Below are 14,160 nucleotides of genomic sequence, written 5' to 3' on the forward strand. Positions count from 1 at the left end.
CCTCTTTCTCTTTTCACTATTCCCTAGCAACAGAGTTATGGCAAGGTCTATATACAAGCTCTTTCTTACAATGTTAATCCATTCTTTAAGAGAAAGGATAAATGGAAGAAAGCATGTCCCTGCTGAACAAGATCTCAATTAAACCTCCTCAATGTGAATTTCTGTAGGGTTCAACTGTCAATCAGTAACAATGCTCATATGTTCACACAATATATACTTACAGTCATCTTGGTTTTTATTTCATTTGTCCTGAGTTCTATTTTTACAGTGGAATATAACTGGAATTTTCTGAACAATATGTATGATTTATACTGTCTCACTATTAAGGGATGCCATTTTACAGCAACTTGTATTTTAAAACTGACATTTTCACTCCCCCCTCCAAAGTAATCACTCTGTAGCATCACACCAGTGAGGGGAACAGCCAAGGGAATCGGGGACACAGGAGAGGGGAAATGGAAAACAATCTGTATAGAAGAAAAAGGAGGACTTTGAGACAGTGACTTGAGCAATGTGAATTAAGCCTGTCGTGATCTGTTCAAGCAGACTTAAGGTGCACTGAACTACACATTTAGTCTGCTAAATTGTATTCAGTCACAAATTCCCTATCCACTATCCCATGCATGCAATGCTAGCCCCTTATATAACCATAGACATTAATATTGATTTAATTTTGTTCTTATCATCCAGAGTGTGATTGATATACAACATATTATTATTTTTCAATAATTTAATCTTTTCAGAATTTATCCAGCTTATTACAACAATAATTTCTGGGAACAGACAGGATTAGGTTCTACAGATGAATAATTGATCAATTCCAATTACCTTCCAGACAATAAATAATATTTTAATCATTGTCCCAGTATTCACTCCCATAGTCAGGAACACACCTCAAATTCCTTTTTGAGCAATAGCCAAATATATAAATATAATAATAAAATGGTAATAAAAAATAAAATAATAATTTTCAGCCCACTCAAAAATGGAGTCTTCAAAACCCTTTCAAGGCCCATGAATAATATAATATGCTGTTCCAGTCCTATAGGTTCTTAAAAAGAACAGAAATTATGCAGAAAGAATGACAGCCTCCCATTGGACCCGCAACCATTGAACAGGAGAAAACAGAACATACGTATATGGTTTTACTGATCTGGATTTTCACCTCATTGTTGGGTTATAGGTGCTGATTGAGCTCAGTGTGTCAGTGGGAGCAAAAACAAAGAGTGCTGGGTTAGCATAGTTTGTCCCTGTACAGTTCTGTAACACTGCCCCAAGACATGACAGACAGGTAGTTACAGAAACACAATGGCTCATTAAAAATAATGAAAATCTGTATATGTATATATATATATATATATATATATATATATATATATATATATATATATATATATATATATATATGTGTGTGTGTGTGTGTGTGTGTGCGTGTGTATGCGTGTGTGTGTGTATGTATGTTACCTATTTTATATATATTTTATATATATATATATATGTGTATATATGTGAAGTCTTCTCAAGGAACTTCAGTGATTGTAGGCCTAAACTGTGTTCTGCTGAGCACTAGAATTCTGTATGCTTCTTGTCTATAAAAAGCTCTCCTGTGTCCTAGGGTTAGGAAAAACACTATGCCTTGCATAGAGTCTGACGGCTCAACTATCCGTCTCTGAGGATTTCAAATCGAAATGCATGCACTTTGCAATCCATGTGTTTCCAGAAAGCAAAGCTTACACTTTGAAAATAAGATCAAACATTTGGCCATTAACTATGATATTTATATTTATATTTATAACTGTTTATCAGACCCCATTTGTCTTCTGGCCATGTGATTGCTGCTATTTTCTGTGTGGCAGCTGTGCCGCAGGGCAGTGCACACTCCTAATGAGTGACACATTTCCTATTTAGCTGCTTCCTGTTCTGGTATTCAGGGGCACTCATATTGCCTCTCATGTGACCAGCCTACGTAAGTGTAATAAAACATAGGTATCTGTGACTACATTGGCACTGCTCAAGGGAACATACTATGTTTGCAACAACCAAACTGAGCAGTTAACATGGAACCACAACATAGAACGCTGTTCTGCATCTTCTTCTTCTTGTCTCTGTCCTTGTGCATATTAGGCCTTTGGTGGCCATTGATACCCCCGCAGCACAGTGACACAGAAATCAATAATGTAATATAGATGCATCTCCGATAGCTCAATTCATCCATAACCATCACTTTATAATCCAGTTGCTATGTTCTACAATTTGGTTTGCATTTTTATTATGGTGCATTGCCTTTGACTTAAAAGAAACACAAAACATCCAAACAAAAAACGTTTTGAAATTTATGTTTTTTTCAGCTTTGGATTGATACATCAACAGATCATTATCATTCATGATGATTTTGATAAAAGCAAATAAATAGCATGTTAAGGAGACATGTCAAGTGACATTAGCCATTGTATTTCCCCTTGATAGTGAAGAAATGAGCAAAGTAGTCACAGTGTGTTCCAGTCCTCTCTCTCTGTTTATTTCAAATCTCCTCATACTCCTCTCCTCATACTGCAGCAAAGGGGATCCAGTCCAGCTCCACCTGCCTGCTTACAGGTTAAATGACTGATTACCATTCTTGGGTGTAATACCACAGTATAACCCCAGGATTTGTCATTGCGTTAATCCTTCTCCCTCCTTCTCCGAGGAGTAGAGTAACAAAATATTTGATTTGTCACATCATAAATTTATGCAGTGGACTACTTGGACACGATAAATTACATGGCACATGCTTTGTTGCTTTTAACCACTTAGATTCACTGTACTCCTAATATAATTCACATCTTTTATGGGTGGCAAAGGCCCTGGAAGGTAGCTTTTTGCAGAATGCTCAGAGAAGTCCAGGGCTTGCTGTACACACATTATTTACTGGCTTTTATTGGCAGACGGAAGACCGGTACTGGCCTTGGACTTACATGGTACGGCAAGGGACCTGCAGGGAAGGCAAGCTGCTCTGTGCAGACTCACGCAAACCCCTCTTATTCCCTCTCTCAGATGTCATGCAGAGGCTGAATATTATTAGCACGGGCTATGCACCACACCAAACTGGAAGATGTGTTTTCATAGACACTTATTTAGGGCAGTAATTGGTTCAGGTATGCATTCTTCTGTGAGCTATATTTTTGTTTTGTTTTATGGCGTTACTATGGATGTGATAAGACCAGTGATTGTGTATTAAATAATGCCATCACTAACAGCCTCCACCAGGGTGAAGGACTAAGATTGTTCAGGTTCCCCAGCAGACAGAAAGCAGTAGGGAGGGATACTGTGGCACCAGACTTACAGTGATGTTTTAACAGTCATTTCAGCTTTGTGATATGCATATGCATTTGACCATTTATCAATTTCTCAGCTCTTACAGTAAATGTTTTTCAAAGGGATTTTTACCTCTGTAAGGAAAAAAGGACGTCTCTCGAACGTGATGAAAAAGTACAAAGTTTATTTCCAATACCGGCAGTGACAAAGCGCACGAATGACACCTTGGATTCAGCAGAGTCAGAATGAACCACGAACCTTTCCAGAGGCTGCTTCTTATTTGTTTTCGAAGCTTTGATCAGTAGTGTTGAATACACATACCAAGACGGATGTAGTCGGTCCTTGTAACACCTATCAATTAGGCCATAGTGTATTGGCCGTCCTGTTGTGATTGAATTAGCACGTCTGTTGACTTGAATGGTTCCCAATCTCTCACTCCTGGTCGCTATTCTACCATTGTACCAACTGTATTGTGATAATGATAAGATCAAGGGAATGTGTGGCTAGCAGACATATTGGCATCAGAGACAGACTTCTTACAGTCCCCCGTTTGATGCTTATTTGCAATAAAGCATCACATGCACATAGTCTTCATCAGTGGCGGTGCTGTCCTGCCTTAGGTTGCTCTCCTATCACGCGGAGAACCTTACCCGTCATTGGAGCAACACCTCATTCCACTGGTCTTACTCTGAGCGCTGCCTGCTATTGCCTCTGCTTTCCCTGTGGATGTTATCACCACCACAACCTGGGTGCCATGCTGATAAATAATAAACTATAACAATTAGTCAGCGGCCGAGATATTTGAGACTGGGTACTACCCAAGCCAAGGGGACTGCTTTACAAAATATAAGTCTTTGTCGGTTTAGGACAGAACACATACAACAAATCATAACACCTTGAATCAAAATCAGTATCAAACAGATGCATACAGCGGCTTTAAATGTCAAGTTCAAAATCAAATTCTGGGATTTCTTCTACAAATCCTAACTCATCCTCAGGCCTAGTAGACAAAATGTGACGTGTGGTATTTACATATGGAAAATGGTAGGGCCCAATGGACCACGCTGTAGGACCTGAGTGGCAATCAACTCCTTCAGTTTTAGTTCATTCTTTTTCCTCTGTAGGGTATCCATCCAATTTGAAACACCTAATCCGGTTCCCGTAGCTCCTAGAACACCATCCAGGAACCCAAGCAGTTTTTGTCTGGTAGGTGTGGGGGTTGGGCTGTCGCTCTGGAAGTTGGCAGCCACTATGTCATGGTATTTCAGGAATGCTGTTGTCATGAGGTCCTTGTACTGGGTCCTGCTCTCCCCCTTGCAGTACTCATCCAGATCTGGAGACCATGCTGTCAAGTTCACCAGGACTGGAATATGGACCCATTGGACATTGTTGTTCAGGGCGCCCTGATGTGGTCTTGCAATTATCCCAGACAGAGGTGCTGGGCGCTGCTCTGGGCACTCTTGTGTCATCGCCATCACCGGTAGCATTACAGTCAAGAGGGTCTCCCACATATTTATGCTGGTTTTCTGAAATAAAGAGAAGAGAAACAAAAATATTTATAACCCCCCCCCCCTTTTTTTTTTTTTTTTTTTTGTAATATGCTAGTACTTCTGGTGTTGAAGCTACTACTGGAGCACAGGTAGGGGTGCATTTGTTAAGTTCTCTGTAATCAACACAAAGCCTCCAGGAATTTTCTGGTTTCTGAACTGGCCATATGGGAGACATTGCTGGTGAGAGACAGGGTCGTATGACGTCCTGTTGCAAAAGAGACTCAATTGTAGATTGAATATAAGGGTTTGCTTCCTCTGGGTACTTATATTGGTGGAGTGACGGAGGATCACGGCCTTGTATATTCACCTCCATGACTTCACGATCTATTCGCCCACAATCATGTTTACTATTAGCGAAAACACCTCTATGTTTTGCTAACATTTCCTCCAAACCTGCATCGTTAACTCTCAGCAATGGATGTAAGTCATATTCTTCCGACTTCTTTATGGCATGCACTGCATGAACATCGGAAATCTCCACAAACTCATCTTTAGACTCAGTATTGCGCCAAATGCAATTGTTGCCATAATCTATAATGTAACCACGCTTTTTCATGATGTCTGAACCTAAAATGTTGCGACCATCTCCTGTTGCACTAAGCCAAGCTTTGTCTTTAAAACTGTCTTTGCCAATTTCAAAGGTAAGGTTATCTAATTGGGAAGCCAGAGACATAGTACCATCAAAGCCTTCTACTGTGATAGTCCTATTACTGTGACTAGGGGCTGCATTAGAATGAATTATGGACAAAGAAGCACCACTATCCACTAACCAATTATCGCATCGGCCTCCAACAGCGATCTGTGTAATTGGTCTACCCCATCTATCACGTGACAAAGGTGCCACGTGCAGCACGGAGGCCTGACACCCCTATGCTGAGTGTGAAGTGGTATTGCTCTTCATCCTAGAAATAGCTGCCTGCAAATCAACATTCTCTGCACTCAGTTTTGTTATTGCTGACTGTATACTACTGAGTGTCTGGCTCAAATTCGAGTGATCAGTACCCTTATTGTGAAAAGATTTGCATTCCTTAGTGTGGTGTGGGGATGGCTGGTTTAAGCAGCCACACCTGCCCTGGGTCAAGCTAATTAGACCTGGCCAATTGGATAATTGGTTAATAATTAGATAATTGGCCAGGCTAATTGGACCCAGGAACAGGAGTGGCTGCACCTGTGCGTAGTGAGGTAATCACTGCGCACAGGTTAAATCTGCCATCCCCACCCACATCAGGAGCTTCTCTGTCATGACAGTGTTTGAGATCTGCTCACTTGGCTGTAACATCTTGCCAAACCCTCGTGGAATAAATGTGGACTGTTTTAACATCATCTCCCTGTGTCTCTGTGCTGGAGGGCCCCAAAGAAAGCCACTTCGGTGGCCTGTGGCAGGCGTGTTTGCCACAGTGGCGCCCAACGTGGGGCTCCTCCAGCACAGCAAAGAGGCACAGGAGGGCCAGCCAGGAAGCACACTGGAGGAGGGGCGGCTGAGGTGTTCCCGACAGGGCTTCGGGCGGATCCTCCGGGCCAAAAATGGGAGCGGAAGATGACCAGGGAGGGGAAGGAGGCAATCCTCAGCTGGGACGCTGAGGAGCTGCACCTGGCCGAGGAGGCAGGTCAGCGACGGGCGGTGCACGAGAGGTGGTCGCGCCGTGAGCTGGACTTGGCCGGGAAGGCGGGTCAGCCACGGGCGGCGCACGAGCGGTGGCCGCGCCGTTTTGCTTCCTTTCTCGTCCGTTTGGTTGTTTTTAGCTCTTTGTTTTGGCCTGGTTGGTTTGCCCGGAGCCCATGAGGGGATAAGCCTGCAGCCGCCCGCCAGCAGAGCCGACTGGCGGCCACCACAGCCACGAGGGTTCCTGGTCCCCAGCACCACAAGGCCAGTCCACCAGCCCACCAGCCCAGCCACCCCACCACAGCCCCTGGAACAGCCCAAGCCGGTGACGCCCCCACCAGCCAGCAGAGCAGCCCAGGACTTCCCGTGCTCCAGGAGGGAGGAGGAAGAAGGGCTGCCTGGTCGTCCGAAGGAGGGTCACCGCATGTACTGGACTGTTCCGGGGCCACCCACCCTGACTTTTTTTTATTTAATTTTTTAGCGTGTTTGGAGTGTTTTGTTTTTGTTTGTTGTCTTTGGCTTGTTGGGAGTGTGGGGGTGGGGGTGGGGGGAGTAGGCTTCGGCCAGGGATTCTCCCTGGCCTCAGTTTGGCGTTGGGGGTATGTGGTGTGGGGATGGCTGGTTTAAGCAGCCACACCTGCCCTGGGTCAAGCTAATTAGACCTGGCCAATTGGATAATTGGTTAATAATTAGATAATTGGCCAGGCTAATTGGACCCAGGAACAGGAGTGGCTGCACCTGTGCGTAGTGAGGTAATCACTGCGCACAGGTTAAATCTGCCATCCCCACCCACATCAGGAGCTTCTCTGTCATGACAGTGTTTGAGATCTGCTCACTTGGCTGTAACATCTTGCCAAACCCTCATGGAATAAATGTGGACTGTTTTAACATCATCTCCCTGTGTCTCTGTGCTGGAGGGCCCCAAAGAAAGCCACTTCGGTGGCCTGTGGCAGGCGTGTTTGCCACACTTAGCTATGTGTCCTTCCTTTCCACATGCATAACAAACAAACTTTTCATCCAAATTATAGGGTAATGGGCTCTCTCCTCTTTGCTGCTTAATGTAATCTGGCTCATATCCTTCATTTCTCCATGACACAGACCTATGTGAACTATTATTATGAGGCCTTCCTCCAACTGCAGCTACTGGATATCTCTTCTTATTCACCAACCTGTTGTTTTTGGAGTTGTAAAGTTGAGTCATTTTTGTAACTATTTCTGTGTATGGGGTATGGGAGTCTATGTGAAGTGTTAAGGCATCTCGGGTGTATGTGTCACTCTGTGCAATCAATGTAGACTTGAAAATAGGGTCTTGTTGGGTTAAATGTGGCATACCACTATAGTCAGAGAAAGCTTCCCATAATCTAGAAGCATATGCTGCTGGGTGTTCTCCCTGTTGCATTTCTACTTCCCTAATTCTTTCCCAATCTATCTCTCGAGTTCCCAGGACCTCTAGTAGTGCCTTCTTCCTGCTAGCTTTGTCTGCATTTTTGTTCTGTATATTAGTAGAAAGCGCTCTAGCTAAGGCGTGTGGAAGGCATGCAATTAGTGTGACACAAGCATCAGCATCAGTAAGTCTGTGTAGATCTACCGCACGTTCTAGTGATGCAATGAATTCGAGCGGGTCTCTCTTATAAGGCTCAAAGTAACCAATGTTCTTGATTAGGGATTCAATGTCACCAGGTGAGAGAGGCCTAAGTGTAGTGGTTGTACTTGTGCGTTCCCTCTGCCCCCCCTCCCCAGGCTGAATAGTAGTGGTTGAATGTACAGGGGCCATAGCAAACTTAACTGTGTAATCCGAATAGCTATCCCAATTACCCCATGCAGGTTTCCCCCCAAAATTGTTGGTTTTATCATCCTCATTGTCTAATTCAGCCACTAATCCCTCAGGAAGGGGTACCCCTACCGCTGCTATGTGTCCTTGCATGATATCTACTGCTCTCTTGTATTTTCCTACCCGGTCTGAATTGCTAGTGTGAGTTCTGGGAGTCAGATCGGTACATTTACTAATCAAGTAATCATACGCCGCTTGTGCACGATTCAAGTCATTGACTGTTTTTTCTAGTGACGACATAAGATTCCGATTATTGTTTTCTAGCTGTGCAACCTCCTGCCTCAGCTTTATTTGAATCTCCATGTTAAGCGTGGCATTCACTTTATAGCTTTTAAGAGTGACTGCATTCTCTGCTACTTGCTGTTGAAGAGTATGGTTTTCTATCTCTACAACGTCTAATCTCTTTTTAGTCATTTTGTAAGATGCCAGAATCGCTTGCAATGCTGCAGCAATCTTCCCTTTCTTATTTTTAGGTAATTTCGAATCGTTTTCAAACTGAGACAATGCCCACTCGTAAGGCGCGTCTTGGTTTTCTATCCCTTCAAGCACACTGCTTTTGCCATGTTTAGCAATGTACCTAACCACAAGGTCTTCCATCCTCTAATTTATAGTTAGCTATCACACAATACACGAACAATATTGCCAAACCAGCGTTAATTCGCAATCTAGTCACGTGAATTAGTAAGTGATAAATTACAGAGTACACCCAATTTAAGAATCTATGTTCCAGTGCTTCGGAACCAATAAATTCTACAGACCAGTTACTTTAGGTCTATGTTCTAACCGTTGCATTATCTAGTTGCTTTAAGATAAACGACAGCTACCCTGTTCCTGTACTTCGGACACAGGTCGAGGATTCCAGTTACTTTAGGAATACTATTTTAGCATAAAGGTCCCGGTGCTTCGGGCACAATTGATTCTAAAGACCAGTTACTTTAGGCCTACTTGTATCTACAAGTTACAACAGTGCCACACTCCGTCGGGCACGGTCCAGTTACTCTTAATTCCAGTGCTTCGGAATTAAAACTCTTACTGCCAGTATGATGGTGAAAACAAACAAACTGTCCCAGTCCTTAAAACTCCTTTCTAGGTTTTTTTAAACGAGGGGGTTCCCTAAAATACAAACCAGCAGCATAAAAGAAGAAACCGCGTTTCTTACCTTAGTGTCCCCGGTTTTTTTTTTCGGAATTCCTCGCTGGGTGGCTCGCCAGTTGTAAGGAAAAAAGGACGTCTCTCGAACGTGATGAAAAAGTACAAAGTTTATTTCCAATACCGGCAGTGACAAAGCGCACGAATGACACCTTGGATTCAGCAGAGTCAGAATGAACCACGAACCTTTCCAGAGGCTGCTTCTTATTTGTTTTCGAAGCTTTGATCAGTAGTGTTGAATACACATACCAAGACGGATGTAGTCGGTCCTTGTAACACCTATCAATTAGGCCATAGTGTATTGGCCGTCCTGTTGTGATTGAATTAGCACGTCTGTTGACTTGAATGGTTCCCAATCTCTCACTCCTGGTCGCTATTCTACCATTGTACCAACTGTATTGTGATAATGATAAGATCAAGGGAATGTGTGGCTAGCAGACATATTGGCATCAGAGACAGACTTCTTACACCTCCTATGATTTAAAATGAAATGATGCTAATGCCTGTCTTAATGAATTACCAGGGGTTACCCATGTCAGATTCTAGTTTTAAGGCAATATTGCATTTCCTGGAACATTTTGCCTAGGGTAGGCAAGTTTTGCTGAAGCATAGACCAGCCATTAGGAATAGTTGATGACTGTGTTGTGTTGGGACTGTATTGAGTAGTAAAACATTACCCAGCTATGCCTCTCAATAATATGCATATGCATTTTACCATTTATCAATTTTACAGCTCTTACAAGTCCTCCAAAGGGATTTCCCATATGATTTAGAAAGAAATGATGCTAATACGCATCTTCCAAATGAAGTACTAGGGATTACCAATGTCAGATTGTAGCTTTAAGGCAATATTGCAAATCCTGGAGCATTTTTCCTAGGGTAGGCAAGTTGTGCTGAAGCATAAACCAGCCATTAGGAATAGTTGATGACTGTTTTGTGTTGGGACTGCATTGAGTGGTAAAACATTACCCAGCTCTGCCTCTCAATAATGCATGCTTAATTAGCAGACGCTCAAATAGGGCGAAACTGAGGAGAGGCCAGAAACAGGAGAGGGAACGAGACTCAAGCACAGTGTACCCTATTCATCCCTGCTATAGTTTGTTTTTGTTTTTTGAAGAGTTAAGACTTCCCACTATTCAATTTTATCTGTCTTCAGACCTCACACATATGCATTGTTTAGCGATTTTAATTCAACAACATGCAAAAAGAGACAGATGTCAATGTTCTGCAGTGAGACAGAGATGCAGCAGCCATGATTTTTTCCATCCTCACATTTCAAACTTTTTGTATTTTTAGCCTGGCTGTATATTGATTGCATCTGCTTTCTTTTCATGTAAATTGTTCTGCCACTGTCAGAAGTAGGCCACGTTTTCCATTGTCCTTGAGGAAGCAGAATAAAATGCCTCTTACATTATTTAGCATGAAATCTTCTCAGTTTCATCAAAATGTAAAGTGAATCTAATACAGTTGGTACAATCTCATCAACCCCAGGAGACCCCAAGAGACCCAAGTGTCTTTCATTGAAATCATTTGAGCAGTGTTTTCATTTTTCTCTTGCTTAAATAGGATTTGACACTTCCTACAGGACACTTCTACTGACAGCAAATAATTATTCACAAATAAATGTAATTGTTATAATCTACAAACAATGAACAATGAACAATTTATCTGCAGTTAACTATTATAAGAGATGTAAATGTATCAGAAGCATGTGTATTTTTCAAATTGTATTTTAGGATTGTGAAGAAAGCTGAAGTATTATTTTCAGGATTTTTGTCTTTCAGTAACCATCGTTAAAGGTGTTATTTTGGGAGAGCAGAGGGAGGAGAGGCTACCTGAAGTCATCAGTGGCATGATTTATCATTACTTTTATTCGTTTGGATTTTTTTCTTTCAGTTCATAATCTGACATGCTGAAGTGCTGTCCTTGAGCGAAAGATGGAGACAGTATAACACATTAAAGATGGGCGAGGCTTACTTTTGAAATTGGCTTTCACATTGCTTTCACAGTCTTGTTGACATTATTTGAGATGAGCGCAGAGTGAAATCTGGTTTCTGCTGTGTGTTAAGACACCATTGCACCATTGTCTTATTTCATTTTACTTATTGAAGATGAATTATGTAAAGTTGCTTCAAGACCTTGACCTGCATTCAAACATTTGTCCTTAACATTGGCTTACAAATGTTGTTTTTAAAAAAAAGAAGTTTTTTGTGATTATCAAACTCAGTGAACTGCATGTATAAAGAAAAAAAGAATGTCTGTGTTCATTTACATATCTTTCAATAGATTTATGTTTTTGATGTTTTTCTAGGATGCACTATGTAGTGTGATTATGCTTAAGGATGGTTCACGTCCTGTTTTGCTGTTTCTTCATAGGCTGAGTTCATAGAGTTCTTCATTGCCAGTGCTGAGAAAGGGGTTTTTATGTATTTTAGGCACACTCCAGTCATCATTTCTGCATTTTTTTCCTCAGGACTCAACAACAGGGACTCAACACAAAACCATGGAAACAGCAAAGCTTTTTTTGGAACTACAAAAGCAATCATGAGCATTGTGCTGATTTTGAAATCAATAAACATCCACACTTTATAAAGGTTTCAGATTGTAGTCAAAGACTTGTGAGTATGATTAGCAACAAAATTGTATTAATTCAACCAAGTTTAGCTAACTGGTTATGAACGTAGTGTATTAGCATAGCAGCTAATAACAAAAATGTGCCTGGGACATCACACAAAGTAATTCTGTTTAAAATAAGGACGAAGGACGGAGTGTAGCACAGTGGCTAAGGAACTGGGCTTGTAACCGAAAGGTCGCAGGTTCGATTCCCGGGTAGGGCACTGCCGTTGTACCCTTGAGCAAGGTACTTAACTGAAATTGCTTCAGTATATATCCAGCTGTATAAATGGATACTATGTAAAAAAAGTTGTGTAAGTCGCTCTGGATAAGAGCGTTTGCTAAATGCCTGTAATGTAATAAGAGGTGTACATGCATGTACACTTTGTCAAATGGGAAGTGAGTTTCTTATTGCTGATTGGAACACCATTAAACGGGTGACTCAGTTATTTCTGGTGCCATTTTAAGGTGAGTTACTGAGAGTGAATGAAAATTCCTTTTGAGATGCAGCTTTGCTGCAGACCTCCATACCCCTACCCCCCTCTCTGTCCTCAATCCAAGTCATACCTGTGTGCATTTGTTCAGCCATTTTAAAGCAGTATTGTTATTTTGTGTCTGCACCATTTTATCACCACAGGAATTAAGGATCAAATGTTCTTTCTTAAAGCCTGCCCAGGCCAGTGCCCCTGAAACATTAAGTGCTTTCTGTACTTCTATTCACATTTACAATTTCTCAATTTCCAGCTACCTAGCCTAGATCAAACGGCATTTGGTATATTTACCTAATATTTTCTACATACAGTATGCTCCAGTAGCTACAAAAATGATAATTATTTAGGCACAGCAGTATCAGTCTGACCTCTGTAGCAGCAGTGGGTGTCCTGATCTCAGCAGAAAGGTGAAGCATGTCCTTTACTCTTTGACAGTTTTCATAATTGTGTTACTATTTGTACCATAGGACAATTGCCTGGTATTATGTGCACATCATTCCAATGTCCAAGGAACTAGACAAGAAAAGTTCTTCCATGAAGTAAATATAGCTTGCTAGTTAGCTAAATATGGTATCTTTTTCTAACATAGGTTATACACTACATGGCCAAAAGTATGTGTACACCTGACATTGAAAATCTCATTAAAAAATATATGCATTAATATGGAGTTGGTCCAACCTTTGCTGCTATAACAACCTCAATGCTTCTGGGAAGGCTTTATACCTGATGTTGGAGCGTTGCTGCAGGGATTTTCTTTCATTCAGCCAAAAGAGCATTTGTGAGGTCAGGCACTGATTGGGTAATTAGGCTTGGCTTGCAGTTTGCTTTCCAAATGATCCAAAAGGTGTTGGATAGGGTTGAGGTCAGGGCTCTGTGCAGGCCAGTCAAGTTCCACACTGTTCACGACAAAACCATTTCTATATGGACCTTGCTGTGTGCCCGGGGTCATTGTCATGCTGAAACAGAAAGGGGCCTTCGCCAAACTGTTGGGGGAGCACATGATTGTTTAGAATGTAGTTTCATGCTGTAGCATTAAGATTTGTCCAGTCCAAACCATGAAAAACAGCCCCAGACCAAGGGGTGTCCAGATACTTTTAGTAATGTATTGTAGTTCCCATTGATATCTCTGCAGCTATCATCTCTTTGTATGCTTTCTTTTTCTTTTTTTTTGGCTTGCTTTCATAAACCCCAAGAAAGCAACCTTGTTGTCTTATCAATTTGGGAATATTTTACTCTTGTGTTAACTTGCTCTTCCAATTCATTCCACATGAATCCCCCCTCCTCCTTTCTTTTTTGTGCAACCACAGTACATTTTCTTCATCCATCAGCAATGGTTTAATGATGATAATTGTATGCAGCACTGTTAGGGGACTGTTTTTTCAATCCCATTCTGCAGTGGATGTGTGTAACGCGGTAACTTTAGAAACAAATCTTAGATTTAATAAATTCTGATGTCAGAGCATGACATTCTACTCTCTGATGCATGGGTAAATAATGGATACTTAATTATTGACTCCCAGCAACTAGGCCATCTCTGTAAGAGCTTTCAAAGTCCAGGAAGCTGTCCTGAAAATGTAAGCAATTTAATTTTTATTGAAATGTTGATGTTTCATTAAATTTAAGCTGAAA

General features: G+C 41.7%; 1 long non-coding RNA gene across 1 annotated transcript; it reads right to left on the reverse strand.

Moving 5' to 3' along the window:
- Positions 1-3,458: 3,458 nt before the first annotated feature.
- Positions 3,459-9,893, reverse strand: LOC135248395 (uncharacterized). Its single transcript, XR_010328417.1, has 2 exons — positions 9,438-9,893; positions 3,459-4,820 (listed from the first exon to the last, which is right to left on the reverse strand). It is a non-coding gene; the product is annotated as an uncharacterized LOC135248395 (long non-coding RNA).
- Between the last annotated feature and the right edge of the window lie 4,267 nt (positions 9,894-14,160).

This window comes from Anguilla rostrata, chromosome 2, assembly GCF_018555375.3.
Source record: "Anguilla rostrata isolate EN2019 chromosome 2, ASM1855537v3, whole genome shotgun sequence".
Classification (NCBI taxonomy): Eukaryota; Metazoa; Chordata; class Actinopteri; order Anguilliformes; family Anguillidae; genus Anguilla; species Anguilla rostrata.